This window comes from Chrysemys picta, chromosome 2 (genome assembly GCF_011386835.1).
Source record: "Chrysemys picta bellii isolate R12L10 chromosome 2, ASM1138683v2, whole genome shotgun sequence".
In the NCBI taxonomy this organism is placed as follows: domain Eukaryota; kingdom Metazoa; phylum Chordata; order Testudines; family Emydidae; genus Chrysemys; species Chrysemys picta.
Genome location: NC_088792.1, coordinates 272452556 through 272476566, shown reverse-complemented (window position 1 = coordinate 272476566; position 24011 = coordinate 272452556). Strand labels below are relative to the sequence as shown.

At 42.8% G+C, this 24011-nt stretch overlaps 1 long non-coding RNA gene across 2 annotated transcripts in view; it reads left to right on the top strand.

The window, feature by feature from the left end:
* The window catches only part of LOC135981824 (uncharacterized), a 110242-nt gene extending 87518 nt beyond the window's left edge, over positions 1–22724 (top strand). The window contains exon 4 of one of the 2 annotated variants that reach the window (XR_010599010.1): positions 22238–22724. This is a non-coding gene — a long non-coding RNA (uncharacterized LOC135981824). Of the gene's footprint in view, positions 1–120; positions 5785–22237 lie in introns of those variants that run through there. The other variant, XR_010599009.1, reaches the window with a different exon arrangement.
* The last annotated feature ends 1287 nt before the right edge of the window (positions 22725–24011 follow it).

Here is a 24011-nt window from a genome sequence, read left to right as displayed (position 1 = left end):
GACATGTGTTGTCCTTAGAGATATGCAACACTAGCCATCCACACCTCAGCCAGGGATGAGTGTTTACAACTTTCTGAATCAACTGTCACTTTTTCTTTTTTTTCTCTTTTATGAATGAAGCCTGAAGAAAGCCAGACAGAAAGGAAAGCAGTAGAATGTTTTATGAGCTGAGTTTCCTTCTGGTGAGGATGTTACATTTGCTGAGGTGAATTTTTGAAAGAGATGTGGAAGGGTTTTCTGGTCAGGGGATATTTCATTCACATAGGAAGTTGCAAAAGCTGAACAGAAAGTGTACATTCTGGAAGTTTCAATTGAAAAAAATAGACTTAAGGCTACAACTGCAAAATATTAGCTGAGGCTGAGAAATCCAGCCTATTTCGCAGTCTCATTAAAGTCCATTAATAAAAAATAAAACACCCTTTAAAGCCATCATTAGAGTTCTTTTATCTCAGAACTTTAGAAATACCTATTCTTGTGACAGAAGCCCATTAATAATAAATAACAGTTTTCTCTTACATAGCCCCTTTCACTCTCAAAACACTGTAGAAAGTACGATTATACTTAGACTGTAAGCTTTTGGGGGCAGGGACTGTCTTTTTGTTCTGTGTTTGTACAGCACCTAGCACAACGGGGTCCCTAGTCCATGGCTGGACTTCTAGCGGCTACCTCAATACAAATAGTAAATAGTACTACTACTAATTAATAACAGAGACAGGAATTGCTTCACACAATGAAGTGCTGTCACTTCCAGGTTAGGATGCAGCAGGTGTATAACTGCACACATCAGCACTACACAACACTTTGGATAGGAAGCAGACTGAGCCAAATTCAGAAGTGGTGTATGAGTTGATTTAAGTTAGGAATCTTTAGGACACACTCTGAGCGTCCCACATACTAGTGTGTAAATTAGTGTACGGGATCTGAAGCTGATGTAGCTTACGTAGAAAGGAGATGAAGGATTATAAGAAGATCTATGTTAGAGTGGTCTAGTTTAACTTCGATTCTTACAACTTCCTGATAAGTTGTTTTTGCCCCAATCCTTTCTTCTGAACCATTATCATGCAAGTGTACAGCTCCTTAACAGACATTTAGACCCAGTCAACCAAATGTGCTGGTGCTAGGTGACGGGGGTTGGCACAGACAGTGAGTTATACTCTAATAAGCCATTATGGTTCAGGGGTCAGTGATTTTTTTAAGGCCAGAAAGGACCATTATGATTATCTAGTCTGACCTCCTGCATAACACAGGTCGGGGAATCTCACCCAATAATTTCTGCATCAAGCCCATCACTTCTGGTTGATCTATAGCGTATCTTTTAGAACAATATCCAGTCTTGAGTTAAAGACTTCAAGTGATGGAGAAACCACTCCATCCATAGGTAAGTTGTTCCAATGGCTATTTATCCTCACTGTTAAAAATGAACATCTTATTTCTAGTCTGAATTTGTCCAGCTTTTAGCCATTGTATCTTGTTATGCCCTTTTCTGCTAGAGTAAAGCGCCAGCCACTAACAGAAATGTCCTCACCATGTAGATATTTGTAGGCCATGACTGTGAGTCTAAAGGAGTCCAAGCTTGTGTGATTTGTACCTTCTACCTTAGAGCTCAATTCTGCCCTGGTTTACAGCTGCATAAGTGACCTCAGAATTTAGCCCTTCCTGTAATTTACAGCAGCTCAGACTTGAACTTCCTTTGTCTCACACTTCCTCTCCACTGGTCTCTGCATCTGGCCCATGGAGTCCAAGAGATTCCAAGTGGCTGTAGTTTACAATTGAGTGAGCTTTAAAATAGTGGAAATTGAAGTCAATGGAACTATGGGCATCATGTTTAAAGTGAAGCACATGTTTAAGTTCTTTGTTGGCCTACATTAAAAATTTGTATCAATGCCACTAAAGGAAATAAAATAGATCTAGTTACGCCAGTGCAAACCACTCACAAAGTTGCACTGAAATCAGTTAAATCCTCACTTAAGTCCATTTATCTTACATTGGTAAAATGCCAAATGAAAGTAAATTGATTTAAGCAAGGGCTAAATCAGTTTAATCACACCTACATGAGTTGTTTGGAGTGGCCTAACTAGATTGATTTTACATGAATATAGTTGCACTGGTGCACCGTTTCTAATATAGACTACCCCTCAGACTCACTTCTGAATTTGGCTCATTGGTGTTTAACTGAAGTAGGAGGGCAAATGAAAATGGGCAATACATCAGTGCAGCCAGAAACTGGCCAGGGCACAAATCTGACAGCTTCGCTTTTACAAAAAGTGGCCCATAATCTGTAATGGCCACAAGCGTTCAGAACCTTGGCTTATGTCTCATCCCAAAAAAGCACCTCTAGCAGCAAAGCACTACCCTAAATCCATGGGGGGGGGGAGGGCATTGCTTTAAGTCAGGCCCACACCTGCTTGCCTTGTGTATACATGCCACTCCTTGCTATGCTAAGTGACAGACGAAAGCAGGAAGATTTTCTATTTAGGACTGCACAGACTGTGACATAGTACAAGCAGTAGCCTGAAACCATAGTATGGAAAGAGATGCCATATTATGCTAGGAGATTTAAAGAATGCAAACACAAGCTTGCAAAGTTAGCAGACTAAAAAACCATGGAAGCAAGAATGAAAGCAGTTGAAAACTGTATCCAGAGCAGGTTTCCTTTTGCATACAAGCCAGCATCCATGGAACACTAATATCTGAGTGGTTCACATAAGATCCTCACAGTAAAACTGACAAAGTCATGAAAAACCCACTGATCTGCTGCTTTGGTCTCCCCTCTCTTCCACCCCCAAGTGACTGCAAGCACAGGTTGCTTGGTGGTTTTAGGAACTGTTTAATGAAAATAATACAGGCACCACCTAATACACTAGCGCCTGGATCACAATACACACAAGACAGAAAAGTGCTGAGGAAGAAAAGTTTCTCTGAGCTGAAGTGCTCAGCCCTTCCAAGGACTGGACTGATCTGCACTGTTTGTTTTTATGTGTTTGTTTTGCCATGAAGAATTACGCTGTATCGTTTACTTGTGTCTGAACTAAAGACTAATGCTGAGTAAAGAGTGAAAATGATTTCAAGGGGAAATTTCACCCCCAAGGATGGGGCCCTTATTGCTTTTTCCCCTGAAAAGCTTTTTTGAAACAAATTTCCTAATGCCCTGGTGAGGAAGGGACATATCATCTCCATTTAACAAGCGGGGAAACCAAAACATAGAGGTTGAGTGACTTGCTCAGTGCTGCAGAATCATCATTAGACCTGGGATTAGAATTCAGGGGACTCCAGGTGCTCAGACTGCATTCCTCTCCCAACTGCATGCTTATGAGAAGCAGCAGGAAGTAACCCCTCATCAATGTGCCTTGAATGGTCTGTGGAAAGTAGCAATAGAAAGCTCGTTTCACGTCCAACATGGCGAGAATACAGTGAATGGAGGAAATTTGTAGTGGCACTCGATGGAGCTAAAGAGTATTCCCTGCATTCTGGGTGCAAAGCAAGACTTGGGTTCTGTGAAAAGTTTCCACTGCTAGCAAGGTTTGGCACGGTCACCCGACTAAACTTCTGCAAGAACTATTAGCTAGCAGAGGGTTGCCTAGTAAGGATGGAAGGCAGAGGTAAGTGTTGGTGACTTATAATAGTTCCTGTTCTCAACATATCTTAAGGCAATGTTAGTGCAAAGTTTATTTGAGAGATTAAGGCCACATTTTGCAGAAGTGGCTACTAGTGAGTGTCTCAGTTTGAGATAGCTTGGGTCTGTTTTACCCAGATACTCACAGTTCCTGCTGACTTCAAATGTACTAGTAGCTGCTGAGCACCAAGGCTAAGATGACACAAGTTGGTCACCCAAAAATGGAGACACCAAATATTAGAGGCCACTTTTGAAAATTTAGGTGTAATAACCTGCTCCAGGTCACCCAGCTAACAAGCAGCAAGGTCAAGCCGAGACACTAGGTCTCTTGATTGTGTGTCCACCACTACAATGCTGATAAATGGCAGCGAATAAGTCCTATGTCCAGGGTCCCCAGGGCAGCACAATGGACATTTTCTCCGGTGTTAACATATAGTATTCAGAATAAAAAAGAGAGTTTGAAGGGCAAAAGCCTGAGACTCAATGGAACTGTAGTATGCCGGATTGGAATTAAATGGGAGCTGAGGTTGCTCATGACCTTGTACCTGGCCCTCAGTGGGATGTTGGTATCTCTGAATCTGTTTTCTCTGTGCAGCATTTTTAATACGTGAGAACTGTGCCTGTCTGTGAGTGTGTGTGCAAGGAGATTCAAGATGAATAGTTTAATTACAGCAAGCCGCACTCAGCACCTCACAGGATTAGGCTTTATGGGTTTAACACATAGAGGTCATAATCATGATTCTCAATATTCTGAATCTACTGTATCTGCTCCAAATGTGTACACTCTCTTAGCAAGTTTTGTCCTCCACTAAATGTGAAAGCCATTGATCTACGCAGCTTAATTAAACTGGGTATTTCAGCTCACACAATTTAAATAAGAAAATTACTGTTCCTCCAGGACTCAGTCAGAAAGAAACCATCAGACCGCTTTCTTGTTTGGTCTAATTCTCTTCACCTAATTTGTAATGTGCAGTGTTGAGAACCACTTTCCAAATAGATCAAAATGCCTCACCCTCTAGATGGCACACTCTCCTTAATTTTGAAATATCAGAAAGACGCACCTGAGCTGTGGCTGACTTTTAACACTCTTAATATCCAATATAATTTCAGTTTGCACTCCTGAATGAACCATACTAAAAAGAGAGAATCCATAAAATGACAGTGGAATATTGGAGGGAACTCAATTTATTACTGTAAGAAGCTACAGAGATAAAGTGTTTGCATTTCATATGCATCATGGAGTCTCGCAAAATGAAACATGAGATAAAAGGCATTCATAACCTTGCATATTCCTAGAGTGCATGTTGCCAATCCACAACCACAGCTATATGGAACTACAAGACTGATTTAACCAGCACCTCACGCTCCTTCTCTGCAGAAAGACTTCATCCCTGTTTCACTGATTTAGATGTGACTGAAGCAAGAAAAAATGTCATCTGCTGCCAGTGGGGTGACTCACAGACTAGAGATGCTAGTTAAAGTCATGATAAGAAAAATTTTCTGGCTACCTCTTAGTGAAGGCCTTACCCCAGCAGAGGGGTCTTTAACATGGCCAGTGAGATTTTCCTTCTCTAAGTTGTCTTTCCCCAAAGAACTCCTCGAAATATGACCTAACCAAGAGAGGAGAGGAAACTACTGGACAGCAACTAATTCTTTTTAATCTTTGCTATGATGAGTAGATATTGTAGGATGCCTGCATGAGCTATACTTATATTAGCCTTGCAAAGTTCAACTAAGCCACTGACTTGGGGTGAATAAAATATCATTTGTTTTTTCGCCATCATCAAGTCTCAGGCTAAAAAGGACGTGAGGGAGGAGGGAATGAGACATTTTTGTGCCTTAGCTGGTAAATTTCTAAAGCTGATCTAGGTAGGTAGATAGATTAAATGGGGCAAGTTGTTTTAGTTCTGACTGACAATATTTGTTCAGTTCCTTGACATTGGTATGGCAGTGACAAGTGAGCTATAAATACCTAGACAGACCCGTGTTAACAAAATAATAGAGAATGCAAAAATTGATCGTGGATTTCAAAGCCACATATTAACACTGACTACACTGTTCAGCACTTATTTGATGTGTTAGTACAAGCCTTTCCCTTGTCAAGTAACTGAGCCAATGATCTTTTATTCCATGACTTGCTTTCTTATGTTGCTTGTATTTTAGCTGGAAAATATTCAGTGAATAAAATATGAATTGAAACAAGACTGTCTCACAAGGCACTTCATTCTCAGTACATATCACCTGCACAATAGCTGCATTTGGATATTTAGATATACATTTGTTGCCATGAAGAAGAAAGAAGTGAGCTTTCTGAGCTGTGCCTACAGCAAGGATCTAATCTCAACACAGGCCCCATGTCAGTCTATCAGGCAAGCTCAGGCAGCTTTAGTTGCATATTAAATTAATGGAGATATCCCACCTCCTAGAACTGGAAGGGACCTTGAAAGGTCATCGAGTCCAGCCCCCTGCCTTCACTAGCAGGACCAAGTACTGATTTTGCCCCAGATCCCTAAGTGGCCCCCTCAAGGATTGAACTCACAACCCTGGGTTTAGCAGGCCAATGCTCAAACCACTGAGCTATCCTTCCTCCCATAGGCCATGAAAAGTTGTGCAGCTTTCTTAACACTTCCAGTTTTTGAGGGTAATAGAATCATTTTTCCACTCTAAGAGCACATTCCATCATAGGTGCTCAAAGCCCTTTATAAACATTAGTTAATTAAACTGTCAAAACACTCTGTTAAGGATAAGTACTTTTATCCCCATTTTACAAATGGGTAAATTGAGGCTCCAAGCAGTTAAGTGACTTGCGCAAACACACAGCAAGCCAGATGCAATCAGAAATAGACTCCATGGGCCCTGTTCTCTCACACCAGTATAACTCCAACTCTGTTATACTGTCTGTTTTATTATACACCCCTGTGGGGTGGGGGAATGGGACCCAGGCGTTTTGATTCCCAGGTCCTCATCATAACCAGGGGACACACTCCATCACTGAATTATATAAAAAGTTTGCCAATCCCATTGGAAAGTTATATTACATAGCACTTTTCCTATTGTTAGTAGAAGGGAAAAAAAGTGTTGTAAGATCACGCGGTTATATATGGCCAAAGACCTTTTCAAGCACTGCTTGTTGAGTCACTTCTCAGCTAGTCAGAAAATGCAAAGAGTATTAAACCCGCTTTTACAGACTTTGTTGTTGGGCTCTGTCATAACTATAAAGGGAACGGTAACAGCTCTCCTGTGTACAGTACTATAAAATCCCTCCTGGCCAGAGACGCCAAAATCCTTTTACCTGTAAAGAGTTAAGAAGCTCAGGTAACCTGGCTGACACCTGACCCAAAGGACCAATAAGGGGACAAGATACTTTCAAATCTTGGGGGGTGGGGGGGAAGGCTTTTGTTTGTGCTCTTTGTTTGGGAAGTTGTTCGCTCTTGGGACTGAGAGGGACCAGACATCAATCCAGGTTCTCCAAATCTTTCTGAACAAGTCTCTCATATTTCAAACTTGTAAGTAAACAGCCAGGCAAGGCGTGTTAGTTTATCTTTGTTTTCCAACTTGTAAATGTACCTTTTACTAGAGTGTTTATCTCTGTTTGCTGTACTTTGAACCTAAGGCTAGAGGGGGGTCCTCTGAGCTCTTTAAGTTTGATTACCCTGTAAAGTTATTTTCCATCCTGATTTTACAGAGATGATGTTTACCTTTATCTTTAATTAAAAGCCTTCTTTTTAAGAACCTGATTGATTTTTCCTTGTTTTTAGATCCAAGGGGGATGGATCTTGATCCACCAGGAGTTGGTGGGAGGAAGGAGGGGGGATGGTTAATTTCTCCTTGTTTTAAGATCCAAGGGGTTTGGATCTGTATTCACCAGGGAATTGGTGAAGGTCTCTCAAGGCTACCCAGGGAAGGGAATTAGCTTTGGGATGGTGGCAGTGGACCAGATCTAAGCTGGTAGTTAAGCTTAGAAGTTTTCATGCAGGCCCCCACATTTGTACCCTAAAGTTCAAAGTGGAGAAGCAGCCTTGACAGGCTGTAAGGATCTCATCCAAAGCCATCTGATGACAATAGGAAGATTTCCATTGACTCCCGAGGGCTTTGGAGCAGGCCCTTGGAGAGCTTCCATCTCAGCTTTTGCTCATTGTGCCCACGTGTCCTGTCTTCATTGAACTGGGTGATGGGACACTGTTTATTAGGTAGTACAGGATGGGAGAGGATGAAACATAGGGAGTAGAAGTCTTGAGTAAAGATATGAGGTTCCCAGAATCCTGCCCAAAGGTATTTTTAAACACTCTCTCCCTTTTCTCCTTGGCTGTCTCCCCTTTCCCCCCCCAAAAAAGGGGGGTTGGGAGAATGAGGAAAAAAATATTTGTGAAACAGTTTAATTCACTTGAAGTTTAAGGTGTTGGGTTTGGTCTCTGCAGTCCTACATGGTTTAGGTCCCGGCTGCTCTAGAAACTGCCTCTCTCCCTGTGTGATAGATACCATGACAGCTGCAGTCACCCAAGGCACTTGATCCCCTCTCCCTGCCCCATACACTCTCCTGGCTTAATAGATAGGGGCATTCCCTGTGACAGCTCCCACACTTCAGAATTCGCTTCCAACCTGGGTTTTCTAGACCTCAGATTTGTCAACCTTCTAGCCATGCTACAGTCCTGGTCTCTTCTCCCAGGCTCCTCCCTAGAAACAAATGAGTGGGGGAAGATTAGGATGGAGATTGTGAGGAGATCATGCTTTGTTATGCTCAGTGTGGTAATTCATGACTGGTTATGATTGTTATTTTAGATAAGTGTTAGGCACCTTGTGCCATGGGTAAAGGTCCTTTGTATTTACGGCACAATTCCAAAATAAAATAAATGTAGTTGGATGTAAAGAGCCCAGATTAGGTCTCACTTGATTATCTGTACTAAGGCTGGTCTACGCTGAAAAGTTACATTGGCATAGCTACGTCTCTTAGGGGTGTGAAAACTCCACACCCCTGTGTGATGTAGTTAAGACGACCTAACCCCTGGTGTAGACAGCATGAGATCGATGGAATAATTCTTCCATTGACCTAGCTACCGCCTCTCGGGGAGGTAGATTACCTACACCAATGGGAGGACCTGTCCCATTGCTATAGTAAGTGTCTACACTGTAGTGCTGTAGCTGGGCCGCTGTATTTTTTAAGTATAGACATAGCCTTAATCAAGAGAAAAATCTAGCAACAGATGCCTGTACACTAAATACAGTACAGGTTAGAACCACATATAACCCTCAGTCTACAAAGGAAACTTATTTTATTATTATTATTTGTACTGTGGTAGTACCTAGGTGCCCCAGAACCCCATTGTGCTAGGTGCTGTACAAACACAGCACAAAAAGATGGTCTCTGCCCCATAACTACCCTGGGCTTCAACAGGAATTGCAGGTGATGATAAAAGGCGGTGCATACAGCCCTTGCTATTCACTGGGTCAATTATTACTGAGCTGTAGTGCTATGTATGGTACCTGCAAGCCAGCCAGCAGGTACATGTGTTTGCCGTTCATCTTAATTATTTAATCATATCTCTAGGAAGCTGTTTAAACCCCAACTGATCACCATTATTGCTACATCAGTATAAAATTTACCCAAGTTAGCCTTTTGATGCTCTGTAAATCCATAGCCATCAATAGCCCTTTATTCCTCATGTCATGTAGAATGAATGATGTTTATTCCCAGCTGACCAATTTGCATTATTGCCACCTTTGGCCAGTGACAGTATATACTTGAACTGACCATATACAATTAATCACACCGATCAAAACAACCTGTGTGACCTTCATTCACTAATGTTCAACGGGTGGCAGGTATTGATTCCTGATAGGTGGATGTATAGCAAAAAGTCTTCTTAAAAATAAATACATTCAATCTCAGTTTGTTTCCTTGTAGACACAATGGTTCCATATAAGTACCCTGGGCCTAATTCAAGACCCAGGAAGCCGAAAGGTGCTGGTGCATACTTGGTGGGACTGGAAAACTGGCATATTCCTCAGGTAGCCTCCATTGGCAAGGTTCTAATGGAGTCCTAGCTACAAGCTAACATTACCCTCCCACGGTGGAAGCTTTAGGGGATGCTGAGAATAATACACTTCTTGCCCTTCACTGACACAGCTCTCAAAAGGGCCTCACTTTGGAGAGATGTTGCTCATTCTAATCCCAAAGCTACCTATGTTCCACACAAATCCAGTGTCCTCTTTCGTTGTATTGCTCAAAATTATTTACGTTGGAAACAAAGAACCCGGCAACTAAGGTTACAGAAAGAGTCATTCACAACGGCTCTCATTGGGGTAGGGGGATGCTATTTGCACCCTTCATTTCAGCAGAGGTCAATACAGACCCTCACTTTCCAATGAACGTTGAACAGTAGGAATTAGATTCTCATTTCGCCAACTGGTTTTAACCTGCCAGTCAACTGCATTGACTTCAGTCGAAATGCCTCTCCACAGGTGAGATCAGAGAACGGTTGGAGTGTTGTACATTCAAGCAACTGTGTGGAACATCTCATTCCCCCACTTCCCCCCTTGCTGTCAGACGTGCATACTTAAACCACTTGGCCAACTTCTAATAGTAAACGAAACATTTTAAACAAATTTAGAACAAACAGCTATGCTGATTGATTCGACAATAGTAATTCTGTGCCTACTTCCATTCTTGCACAGCCTGTTGATCCCAGCTCTGACCAACCAGGGTTGTTGTGTGAAAATTCAGTGGTGAATTATTTGGGCAGCAGCTGGCACATGAAAAGGGTCCAGTGGTTTAGAAGTGGGGGAAGGGGGAGATGCTGTACAACAATACAAATGTGTCTAACTTTTAAAAAATATTCGTAGTAAATTTAGCTTCTTTGACTTTAGTAGGAGAGAGAGACCTGGGAAGGCAGCCACAAAAGCCTCATGGGTTACCCTGAGGAAGAGGAGGAGGAGAGAGAGACCAAGAAGGATGGAAACCAACTTACTCTTTGGGAAAAATAGAAAGGGGCAGGTATGGGAGTTGGTACTGCAATGAGGAACCAGAAAGGGATACTGAGCAGAGAACCTCAGACAGTGCCCGCTGCTCTGAGGAAAGGACTGGTGCCGGCCTATTTAAATCCAGGGACTGGAGAGCAGAGCCCATCTCTACAGTCCACCCTCTCAGATAAGGGAGAGGACCCAGGACCTAAGTACATACCCAGAACAAAGAATGGATAAACAGGGATGAGGCAGCAGGTCACATGGTCAAAACAAGAGATCCGGGAGGTGGGGGTGGGGAACACTGAGCAGAGAACCCCAGATAACACCCACGGTCTTGATACCAACAAGAGCAAAGTGACATCCCTGCAGACTGAAGCCCTTTATGTTTTGACAGGACAGGTACATCACAGATTGTAAACAGAGCATCCTTCTGCCCAGCAGACCCAGTTCTCAGACCTGATCTAGAGCAGCTACTTCTAAGGAGGAAAGGGTCCTTCGTTTTTCATAGGCCTTTGAAAATCTCCCCTCTGTCTATGAAAGAGGGGAGCTGAAGGTGCACAGTGTTACCCTTTCTATCTTGAATTGGGCCGGCCCAAACTCCTGGCTTGCACCTGAGACTGAAAATATTCTTGAAATTTGAAGTCTAGGCATGACCTTCTCAGCTGTTCCCAGCAGGTACCCAGGATGGTGTGATCTGAATCTTCTGGACCTAGATAAATCCTTCACTTGTGCTAAAATGTGGTGCATGTATTTTTGTGGCTCACTGGAATCCACCAATATGATAGATTTTATGCTTAGTGAATCCCAGTCCTTTGAACACCTATCTCATCAAATTCTTTCAGACAATTTTTTGCATTCTGGCCAATAGACAAGTTATGCACCTGTTTAATTACCTGCATTAGATGACTGTCTTCAACGGAAGCACACAAGCCATCCTGTTCCACTGTTTCAAGCTTAGCTGAGTGGTGTCTGTCCTTACGGAGAAGTGCCAATGTGGCTCTGCTGGATGGGTTTGTTTTGCACCTGCTACATGCACAAAGATTAGTCTTTCTGACTACATTTGCTGTGCATAGAGCAAGAGGCAGGGTGTTCAGTGGACAGGACACTGGGCTGGGAGTGAGGAGATCTGGGTTTTATTCCCAGCTCTGCTAATAACCAGCATGTGGCGTTGGGAAAGTCACTTCATAGAGTCAGAGCGTTTAAGACCAGAAAGGACCACCAGATCATCTAGTCTGACCTCCTGTCTATCACAGGCCACCAGCGCCACTCAGCACCTGCACGCTAAACCCAACAACCAAAACGAGACCAAAGTATTACAGCCCCCAGGAGACTAGACTATTGTGTGCGACTGGCAGAGAATAGGCGGGACCAAAGTTCACCAATGCCCAAGGGCCCCGCAGTGGCAAGGAAATGATTAAATGAGATACATCCAGATAATCCTGGCAAGTGAACCACACCCACACACTGCAGGGGAAAGTGAAACCCCCCCAAGGTCACTGCCAATCTGACCTGGGGAAAAATTCCTTCCCAGCCCCATATATACCGATCAGTTAGACCCTGGGCATGTGAGCAAGACCCAGCCAGACAAGCAGCACCCGAGAGAGAGAATACTCAGTGACACCTCCAAGCCCTGGCCCTCCCCATCCTGTGTCCCATCTCCAGCTGTGGCCATCTCTGATACTTCAGAGGAAGGAGACATTAAAATCCTCCCAGAATACACTGGGGGGGGGGGAAATCTCTTCTTTCCTCTCTCTGTGCCTGTTTCCCTTCCCGTCTCTTGTCTGTTTAGACTGCAAGCTCTTTGGGGCAGGGATGGTCACTTACAATGCCTAGTATAACTGGGGCCTGATCTTTTTTGTGGCCTCTGGACACTACTGTGATATACTAATTAAAGATGATAATTACATTGCACTCAGCTGCAATGTCTTTTAATTTATTTCCAGTGTCACAAATCTATTGGAGAACCTTGCTTTCTAAACTAAGATTCAAAGAACTATGCTCCTACAGTATAACTTTGTCCTTCAGGTATGTGTTCAGGCATGTATTTTCCTTTGTATTTTTCTGCAACTTGTGCTGAGAGAGCAACACACTTGAAGAATGGTTTCCTTTATTTCATGCATGACCCCAGGCCCCCGGTGCTGGAGAACTTCGTGTCATGTTGCGACTGCTGTCACATTTTCTGCAAGGACATCTGGTCTAAGCCATTCATTTACCTTTGCATTGTGTCTTTATGCCTGGTTGTGCATTTTAAATCAGATTCCCTTCATTCCATTTGTTTCTTGCTAACACTTTCATGTAGGAAGTATAGTTTTCACTCGCCTTGCAAATATCTACTCTTCTTTGCAAAGACAAGTCCATTTCTGCAATAACCTTGTTTGACCTGGCTATCATTTATACCACAAATAATTCAGTCTCTAATTAGTCCATGTGTTAACTATTCAAATTCAGATTGGTCAACGGTTGTCTTCATGCTTTCACTGGAATTGTATTGTAGATTTCCAGTGCCTCTGGGCCTGCTCCATAGAGCAGTGTGGAGGATTTCATGCTGTTCAATTTCTCTGTAATCAGGGGCGGCTCCAGGCACCAGTGCAGCAAAGGCGGTATCATAATGCATTCACATAAAAGGGCCAAAATAAGATTGCCCCGGCAACTTTAATTCTGGTATTTCCTAACTTTTAATTTTTGACTTTGCAGCCTTAATGTTCTTTTAATGTAGTTGTGTGTGTGATTTAAATAAATATCCATCAGATAGATACCAAGGGGCCCAATCCCACAAGGTTCTAAACACTCAAAAGTTGTTATAGCTTATCTCTGGAGTCTCACTGAACGATGTACTATGCTCACTGTATTCTACAAAATAAAAAAAAAATGATACATATATAGATGTTTATTTCCTGCCCTTGTCAGCCTCAATTGTGCATACCCAGGTCTACTGACTGTTGCTTTAGTCCATGGGGAAAAGAGTGGACACCTGGGAAATGAAGCATTAAGTTCTAGGACAGCTGATGGCTTTATGTACCAAGCTGTTAGCCTTAGTCTCTTAATTGTTCGGCACTTAATCAACAAGTAAATACTGGCTTCCTATGGACAGCTTCACTGATGTGGGCCGTACCAAAGTCAACAAACATTTTAATTACCCTCGGTACCATTTCCTCAGGTATCACGTTACACTATGGGCACTTCAGAGAGAGGCAGCTGGCTTTGAGGAGACCAGAGCCTTTGCATCAAAGAAGGTCAAAAGTCAAAGGAAATACCAATAGAGGTAATAGTCACAGTAAACCCGCCTTATCTGCTTAATATAAGACTATCATAATCTAGCCAGAGCCTCTCCTTGCTTCTCCTTGACTTCTTATTTATTATAGACTAGAAGCTAACCTATATTGATATAGGCACAATGGCAGCTGGACTGTATTTGCTCAAGGAGAGGACTCAGGTGAAAATGTGGAAAGGAACCAGGCTTTAGGTTAATCAGCCACAGTATTTCTCTGCTCAGCAAAGCCTTGAGCCCAGGCATGAAATAACAGGATTTACTCCTAACATTCATATTGAGTCTCAAAGCGTAAGACGCCTTTGAAAATCAGTTCTAGATGGAAACATTTCAGATGAAGTTGAAAATATATACAAAGTGAGCAAGCCTGCTCTGCAATTTTGAGGCACAACTGACTGTGTGAGGTGTGTACATGCAAAACTGCAATTGTGTGTGAACACTGGATAATTCTGCATAGAAGGGGTTAATCTGTGTGTGCAGTCACAGCCTGGGTGAGAATAGTGATTTTAGAGTCATAGATTCATAGATTCCAAGGCCAGAAGGGACCATTGCGATCATTTAAGGTACATAAGAAGAAAACAAAGAAAGAGGTGGGACTGCTAAACACTGAGGATGGAGTGGAGGTTAAGGATAATCTAGGCATGGCCCAATATTTAAACAGATACTTTGCCTCAGTCTTTAATGAGACTAATGAGGAGCTTAGGGATAATGGTAGGATGACAAATGGGAATGAGGATATGGAGGTAGATATTACCACATCCAAGGTAGAAGCCAAACTCGAACAGTTTAATGGGACTAAATCGAGGGGCCCAGATAATCTTCATCCAAGAATATTAAAGGAACTGGCACATGAAATTGCAAGCCCATTAGCAAGAATTTTTAATGAATCTGTAAACTCAGGGGTTGTACCATATGACTGGAGAATTGCTAATATAGTTCCTATTTTTAAGAAAGGAAAAAAAAGTGATCCGGGTAACTACAGGCCTGTTAGTTTGACATCTGTAGTATGCAAGGTCTTGGAAAATTTTTTGAAGGAGAAAGTAGTTAAGGACATTGAGGTCACTGGTAATTGGGACAAAATACAACATGGTTTTACAAAAGGTAGATCAGGCCAAACCAACCTGATCTCCTTCTTTGAGAAGGTAACAGATTTTTTAGACAAAGGAAATGCAGTGGATCTATCAGAGGGGTAGCCGTGTTAGTCTGAATCTGTAAAAAGCAACAGAGGGTCCTGTGGCACCTTTAAGACTAACAGAAGTATTGGGAGCATAAGCTTTCGTGGGTAAGAACCTCACTGTCTTGCATCTGAAGAAGTGAGGTTCTTACCCACGAAAGCTTATGCTCCCAATACTTCTGTTAGTCTTAAAGGTGCCACAGGACCCTCTGTTGCAGTGGATCTAATTTACCTCGGTTTCAGTAAGGCATTTGATATGGTTCCACATGGGTAATTATTAACTAAATTGGAAAAGATGGGGATCAGTATGAAAATTGAAAGGTGGATAAGGAACTGGTTAAAGGGAAGACTACAACGGGTCGTACTGAAAGGAGAACTGTTAGGTTGGAGGGAGGTTACTAGTGGAGTTCCTTAGGGATCGGTTTTGGGACCAATCTTATTTAATTTTTTTATTACTGACCTTGGCACAAAAAGTGGGAATGTGCTAATAAAGTTTGCGGATGACACAAAGCTGGGAGGTATTGCCAATACAGAGAAGGACTGGGATATCATACAGGAAGATCTGGATGTCCTTGAAAACTGGAGTAATAGTAATAGGATGAAATTTAATAGTGAAAAGTGCAAGGTCATGCATTTAGGGATTAATAACAAGAATTTTTGTTATAAGCTGGGGATGCATCAGTTGGAAGTAACAGAGGAGGAGAAGAACCTCAGAGTATTGGTTGATCACAGGAGAACTATGAGCCACCAATGTGATATGGCCATGAAAAAAGCTAATGCGGTCTTGGGATGCATCAGGTGAAGTATTTCCAGTAGAGATAAGGAGGTGTTAGTACCTTTATACAAGGCACTGGTGAGACCTCATCTGGAATACTGTGTGCAGTTCTGATCTCCCATGTTTAAGAAGGATGAATTCAAACTGGAACAGGTACAAAAAAGGGCTACTAGGATGATCCGAGGAATGGAAAACCTGTCTTATGAAAGAAGACTCAAAGAGCTTGGCTTGTTTAGCCTAACCAAAAGAAGGCTGAGGGGAGATATGATTGCTCTCTATAAATATATCAGAGGAATAAATACCAGGGAGGGAGAGGAATTATTTAAGATCACTACCAATGTGGACACAAGAACAAATGGATATAAACTGGCCATCGCGAAGTTTAGACTTGAAATTAGACGAAGGTTTCTAACCATCAGAGGAGTGAAGTTCTGGAATAGCCTTCCAAGGGGAGCAGTGGGGGCAAAAGACATATCTGGCTTCAGGACTAAGCTTGATAAGTTTATGGAGGGAATGGTATGATGGGATAGGCTAATTTTGGCAATTAATTGATCGTTGACTATTAGCGGTAGATATGCCCAATGGCCTGTGATGGGATGTTAGATGGGGTGGGATCTGAGTTACTACAGAGAATTCTTTCCTGGGTGTCTGGCTGGTGAGTCTTGCCCACATGCTCAGGGTTTAGCTGATTGCCATATTTGGGGTCAGGAAGGAATTTTCCTCCAGGGCAATTGGCAAAGGCCCTGGGGTTTTTTTGCCTTCCTCTGCAGCGTGGGGCACGGGTCACTTGCTGGAGAATTCTCTACACCTTGAAGTCTATAAACCACAAGTTGAGGACTTTAATAGCTCAGACATAGGTTAAGGGTTTGATACAGGAGTGGGTAGGTGAGAGTCTGTGGCCTGCGTTGTGCAGGTCAGACTAGACGATCATATTGGTCCCTTCTGACCTTAAAGTCTATGATTCTATGATTTAATCTGACCTCCTGTATAGAAAAGGCCATAGAGCTTCCCCATAATAATTCCTAGAACAGATCTTTTAGAAAAACATCCAATGTTGATTTAAAAATATTCTGTGCTAGAGAATCTACCAGCACCTTTAGTAAGTTGATCCAATGGTTAATTACACTCCCCATGAAAAATGTACACTATATTTCTAGTCTGAATGTGTGTAGCTTCAACTTCTTGTACTTTTCTTTGCTAGACTGAAGAACCCATTATCAATATTTGTTCTCCAGGTAGGTATTTATAGATTGCAATCAAGTCACCCCTTAATTTTTCAGTTGGTTAAAATAAAGAGATTGAGCTCCTTGAGTCTATCACTATTAGGCATGTTTTCTAATCCTTTAATCATTCTTGTGGCTCTTCTCTGAGCCCTCTCCAATTTATCAGCATCCTTCTTGAATTGTGGACACCAGAACTGGACACATTATTCCAGCAATGGTCATACCAGTGCCAAATACAGAGGTAAAATAACCTCTTTATTCCTACTCCAGATTCTCCTGTTTATGCATCTCAGGATCACGTTAGCTCTTTTGGCCACAGTGTCACACAGGGAGCTCATGGTCTGCTGGTTATCCACCATGACCCCCAGATCTTTTTCAGCGTCACTGCTTCCCAGGAGAGTCCCCATTGAGTAAGTATAGCCTATGTGTTCTTAGGTGTATACATTTACATTTAGCCATATTAAAATGCATATTGTTTGCTTGTGCCCAGCTTACCAAATGATTCAGATCACTAAGTATCAGTGACCTATCCACTCCATTATTTACCTCTCACCCAATTTTTGTGTCATCTGCAAACTTTATCAATGATGTTTTTCTGCGATGTTTTTCAAGTGATCCCCATGGAACCCCACTAGAAACACATCCACTAGATGATGATTCCCCATTCACAGTTATATTTTGAGATCTATCAGTTAGCCATCTTTTAATCAATGTCATGTGTGCCATGTTAATTTGGTCATTCTAGTTTTTTTAAGTCAAAATGTCATGTGGTACCAAGTCAAATAGCTTACAGACCTCTAAGTATATTACATCAATACTATTAGCTTTATCAACCAAAATTATAATCCCATAACAAAAAAGATATCAAGTTAGTTTGACAGGATCCATTTTCCATAAACCCATGTTGACTGGCATTAATTATTTTATCCTTCTTTAATTTTTTTTATTTATTGAATCCTGTATGAAGTGCTCCATTATCTTGCCTGAGATCGATGTCAGACTTATTGGTTTATAATTACCTGGGTCACCCTATTTACCCTGTTTAAATATTGGCACAAAATTAGCTTCTTTGAATCTTCTGGGACTTCCCCAGTGTTCTTATTGAAAATCAATGTTAATGATCCAGTGACCTCCTCAGCCAGTTCTTTTAAAACTCTTGGATTCAAGTTATCTGGACCTGCCGATTTAAAAATGTCTAGCTTTAGTAGCTGTTGTTTAACAGCCTCCTGAGATACTAGTGCAAGGGTTGGCAACCTTTCAGAAGTGGTGTGCCGAGTCTTCATTTATTCACTCTAATTTAAGGTTTCACGTGCCAGTCATACATTTTAACGTTTTTAGAAGATCTCTTTCTATAAGTCTATAATATATAACTAAACTATTGTTGTATGTAAAGTAAATAAGGTTTTTAAAATGTTTAAGAAGCTTCATTTAAAATTAAACTAAAATGCAGAGCCCCCCCAGGACCGGTGGCCAGGACCCGGGCAGTGCCATTGAAAATCAGCTCGTGTGCCGCCTTCGGCACACATGCCAAAGGTTGCCTACCCCTATACTAGTGGAATGGAAAGAGTATTATCAAATGATACAGCTACATCATCTGTTCATTCTCACTGACCATGAAGTAATACTACAAGATTAGCTATTTTCATGGTGTAATGGGCACTTGGGCTCAAAATCTCCTACAGAAAATAAATGTATCTAAATATTCCAGGAATATAAAAAGTTAGATGCAAATTCAGTTCTGGAAATGGATGATGGCTGGAGGTTGAGGTTCTAGATGGGATGGGGAGAGTGTTTTTTTGACCTGGCTCAACTATTCGTCATATGTTTGGGGAAATGTTATGCTCATGTGCAATTGGATGCACTTTGGAATAGTCCTACTAAAGTTTAACAGATATGGCATTAAGGGCTCTGTTACGACTTTTAAGGCTGCAGCCTTATGAGGCAAAGGAGCTCTCCATTAGATGCAATTCTTAAAGCCTTTCGACCTCTGGAGAAGAATACACCAGAGCAGAAACCCTTATGCCATTTACTTAGCTCCCTGGCAGGTGGCACAGAAGGAAGTGAGGCCCTAGGCCACACTCCTCGACGATAGCAGACATTGTACCTCTGAATATATCTAAACCTATAGAGGCCCTCACAGGCCTAGCGCCATCCATGTCCACACCATTCTGTCTTCTCCCAGGAGGACCTGCACCCTATCTACCCCTTGGGGATCCTCTGTCTTTGAGGGAGGACCGATAGCATGCTAACTACATCCAGCATCTTTGGCGAATATCAAAAAAAACCTCACTCCCTCATTTTGGAGCCTCCGCCCTCTTTCCCACATAGGTCTGTGAAAACAAATCAGGATGTTTACTGCTGGCCCTTTCAGTGCATGGGGTAGGCTCAGCCAATCAGGGAACCTGTAGAAAGATCATGTGACCTCAACCATGTGACAAAGCCCAATCAACTCAGGCCTCAGCATCTTAAGGGATGTGCACTCCCCCAACGGGTCCAGGAGCTTGCGGGAGGAACGGAGGTACATTGCTTTAAGCCTGTGCTCCTGGTCCCATTGAAGTCAATGGCAGAATTCCCACAGACTTCAGTGGTGCAGGATCAGGCACTAATGCAGGCCTGTGTGTAAATCAAACAGACAAGACTTGGGTAAATTACAGGCCGGTCTATCAGAACTATTACTAGGGTGGCTTGGTTCTAACTTTAGTAGAAATCTTGCTGATGATTTCAGAGCATAGAAATGCCACTTCGGAATTTGACTCCTTCCCACCATCAATGTACACCCAAAACCTCAGGCTGCTGGCTGAGTTTTGTGTGTGCATGAATCATGAAAGCTAGCTATTTATTTTTGCACTTAGATTTATATGCCTGCTGTCAGCTGACAGATGGGAAGGTTCCCGCAGGGTAGCTGTTAGAGTAAGATTTTCCAGTTCCTGGGACAAGACAAGTGGTAAGAGTGATGCTCATTTGGAGTGCTCTGGAAAATCTATGTTGATTTAACTGAAACCCCCAAACCTAATGCAGAAAACTAGTGGTCTGTCTGCAGGAGAAGCATGGCAAATTACATTTGGTTCTGCTCCATTCAAAACTCTACCCCAATCCCAATCCCAACACCACTGCTAATAAACAGTTACCTGAGATTAACAATTAATTACCTGGCAAAGTAAAGAACAAATTAAATATAAAAAGAGAAGATCACGCCCAGCCTGGGTTCAACGTGCGAGGCAAAGAGGGTAAATTGCACCGCCTTTTTTGTGCACCAGTGCAAGGGCTGGGCACAACTAAAGCCCTTTTGTTGCATGGGGTTCAAGACAGCAGGAGGCTGATATCCATGTTGGAGAGGATACTACTAATAGTGGTAAGGAGAGATGGGAAAGAGCCACCCTCCCTTTTAACAGCCTGCACTCAAGCACAGAGAGTAGCTGGTGGTGCAGTGATTGAACTGGGAAGTACTATCCCACTTCAGGTACAATGACTCTTGGGGCACGGTACTGCTTCACCATTCACCCAGGAGAGGCTGTGCTGGAAGAGCTACCGTTTAGCCCTTTTATTGCCCCCCTGTTTTACTTGGTGTCAACTGTTTACCCTGCGTCCGTTACAAATCCACTTTGTCCTCCATTAACTCAATGCTTATGTGTGATTGTCTAAGCATTACAACCTCCAAGAGTTCATTTTGGGCCTCAGGCCGGACCTACTCCCATCAAAGTCTATGGCACAACTTCCACGGAACTGAGGGGGTGCAGAATTGGGTCCTTATATGGGACATTTGTAAGAACCGAAACATGGCAGTCTTCCTCACTTTGTGTTATGGCTTCACAGAGCCAAGGAAAAGCCCAGTGGTGATCTGTGCCACTAGAGACCAAGAAATAAGGTGGATCTTCTGGTTAAAGGATCCTGGCCTAGGATTCAGGATATGTGGGTTCAATTCCTGGCTCTGTCCCAGACTTTCTGTGTGACCTTGGACAGGTCACTTAGGCCCAGGTCCTCAAAAGTATTTAGGTGTCTCACTCCTATTGAAATCAATACCTTTTGAAGATCTGGGCCTTCGTCTTTCTTGGGTCCTAGTTCTCCATTTGTAGAATGGGAATAATAGTTTTCCTCTGTCTGTCTTTCCTACTTAGACTGTAAGCTCTTTAAGGCAGCAACGGCCACCTACTATGTGTTTGTGCAAGGTCTAGCACAATAAGATGGTTCTGCTCCTGAGTGGGTCCTGTAGCGCCATTGTAATACAAATATAACTAAGGTCCTACTTAACTTGCCATATTGTGGACATTGTTGATTCCACAATATTAGGCTTTCACCGCAATTTCGACAGCGGGAGCCACAGCCGCCCCAGGGCTGTGAGCGGGAGCCCCTATTGTCAGCTCTGGACTCCCCACTCTCAGCCCTGGGAAGCTGACTGCGGAAAATCATGGAAAAGTAATAATGGACTTTATTACTGCAAATAATAAGGTCCATTATTACTTTTCCGCAATTTTCCACGGGTTGGCCGTAAATCAGCCTTAATGTTTTTGACAATCATCCCGCAATTCAACTGGGGCTTTAAATAGACCAGCAGAGACAACACAGGGGAAATCCAAACCCGGATTCAGACCTAAATATCATAGGGTGCAGCCTTGTGGGTTATGGGCCCTGCTGCTTCTCTTTCACTGCATGACATGTAGGTAAATATATATGGTGAGGTCATGAGTGACCACCACAAGAACACAGAGTTCTATTTCCCAACAAAGGCTTTATTGATTTGAATACGTTAAATCATATTACAGGCTTGGAAAGGCATGCCTGTGCTGGGGAAAACCTGCTCTGCATGGTATCAAAGAGCATCTTTAGCTGCATACTTTGTAGGGCTAATCCTTGTGGGACTCAGCAGAATTGCTGTGTTCTGCTACAGCACATTAACCCAGAGGGTAGCTATTGCTTGCTTGTTTTATGCATTACTTTTACACATAACTTTTGCACGCTTTCCAATATCAAGCCCCATCAAGTGTACTTAGGCTAAGCAATAAGACGTAGAATAGGTAATTGTCCTTAAAAATATACAGTGAAAATTAGCATGATTTTAAAAGACAAATCTGATTTCGGGGAGAGGTAGGAGTGGATTACAATATTTCAAAAACTGCAGTATTTGGAAACATTGATTGATCAGATCGTAGTCATTGGACAGGCACACAATTAATCATATGCATCAATAATAGCCCCTACTGAATATTGCATCTTTAATACTGCACAGGAGTACAACAAAGGACACGTACGGTGGCCACAAACCTGAGCCAGGGAGAAACAACAGCTGCCCTGAAGATCTGAGACTTCAGCATGCACCATCTCTGGCAGCTGCCAAAACTCTGTCTACATGTGGATATCAGGTGACAGATCTGAACCTTTTTATCATCATGAGGAAAAAAAAAAGTGAGCGCCCTGTATCTGTATGTACAGTTCTCTAGCCAGTTCCACCCAGGAGATTAGACAGTGACATGAGTGGCACATTCAGCACAACACTTATTTCCCTTTCAGCAGATGCCACTGCCAATCATGATGACTAACACTGTCTCTTTGTTCCCTGGTACTATTCTGTAGGTTGTCTGTATGCTCCTGTCGCTCTTGTCTTATACTTCGCTTGTAAGCTCTTGAGGGTCAGGACCACTTTTTTTGTTCTGTGTTTGTACAGCATCTAGCACAGTGGGGTCGTGGTCCACGACTGGGGCTTCTAGGCACTAGCACAATACAAATGATAAATAAAAATTCCCTAAATACTCTGTAATAACAAGGACCATGATTTACCCGTGGCGGGTTTCTGGATGACCGTATTCTCACCTGGTTCTCCTGCCATCTTCCAACGGGCCAGAATCAGGGACAGTAAAGAAGCTCCTTAGGAAACAATTGCTGGGCCTGATTGTGATCTCATGCTGGTGTAAATCAGGGGGTTGAAATTACACCAATACAAAACTGGTGTATATGGGAGCAGACTCAGGCCCAAAATGTGCTGCATGTTCGTCAGTGAGGCACTTTGGTATGTACTGAGGGACATAGCCTCGCACCACGGGAGGCCTCTTTGCACCACTCTGGGGCACAAGGCAAGCTTCAAGCTGGCCCATGTGGCCAGCTGGAGATCCCACTGGAACACAAGAATTCCTGGGTGGTATGAAAGCTGGTGTCGTTGGTTTTACGCTATCCCCTTCCAGCCCCTCTAACAGCGGGAACATGTTGAGGGGTAGATGGGGCGTGACCAAAGCATACACTGCTCCTGCATGCCTTGCGGTATTTCATAGTTTCATAGAATTTAAGGCCAGACGGGACTATCACATCACCGAGTCTGACCTTCTGTATATCACAAGCTATTAATTTTCACTCAGACACCCTTATATTCAGCCCAAAGACTTTAAATGGGGCCATTGTAAGTTTCTGTAAGATAAAGCAACCCTGCTCTGATTTAGGCCAGAGGTCAAACTGCTCCCCCAGAAATCCAGGCCTCCTTCCCACTTCGAGTCCCATGCCAGCCGCAGCTTGGTCAGATATTATATGCCCCCCCTCGTTGGTCACATGTTTTCTTAACAGTTCTCGACAGCATGAACACAATTACACAATCACAATTTACAGCCATTCTACTTAATACTTTACAGCTGGACCACAACTGGAGGTCCAGCGACAGGCACTTGTCATGTGTCCATCACCATGGTACCTCAGTGCCGTACAATTAAGAAGCAATAAGCACCCCTCCAAAAAGGGCCACCATTTTTTTTATATTTTAAAAAATCATTCTTTCCTCCCTCTTTCATCTCCCTTTCTTATGGCCATTCTTGACCCCTGTGTTTCCCTCCTAATTGCCCCATTGTGGTTGATCAGAGGGAGCTACTACTGGTGAGGAGAGTCATGCAGGCATAGCCATTACTAGAAAGCCACAAAGTCAACTCTCTTGGAGAAGAAGGATGGGCCACTGCTTAGGATGCTAGCCAATCAACTCCCTCCGCTACCACAGACTTCCTGTGTGACCTTGGGCATGTCACACA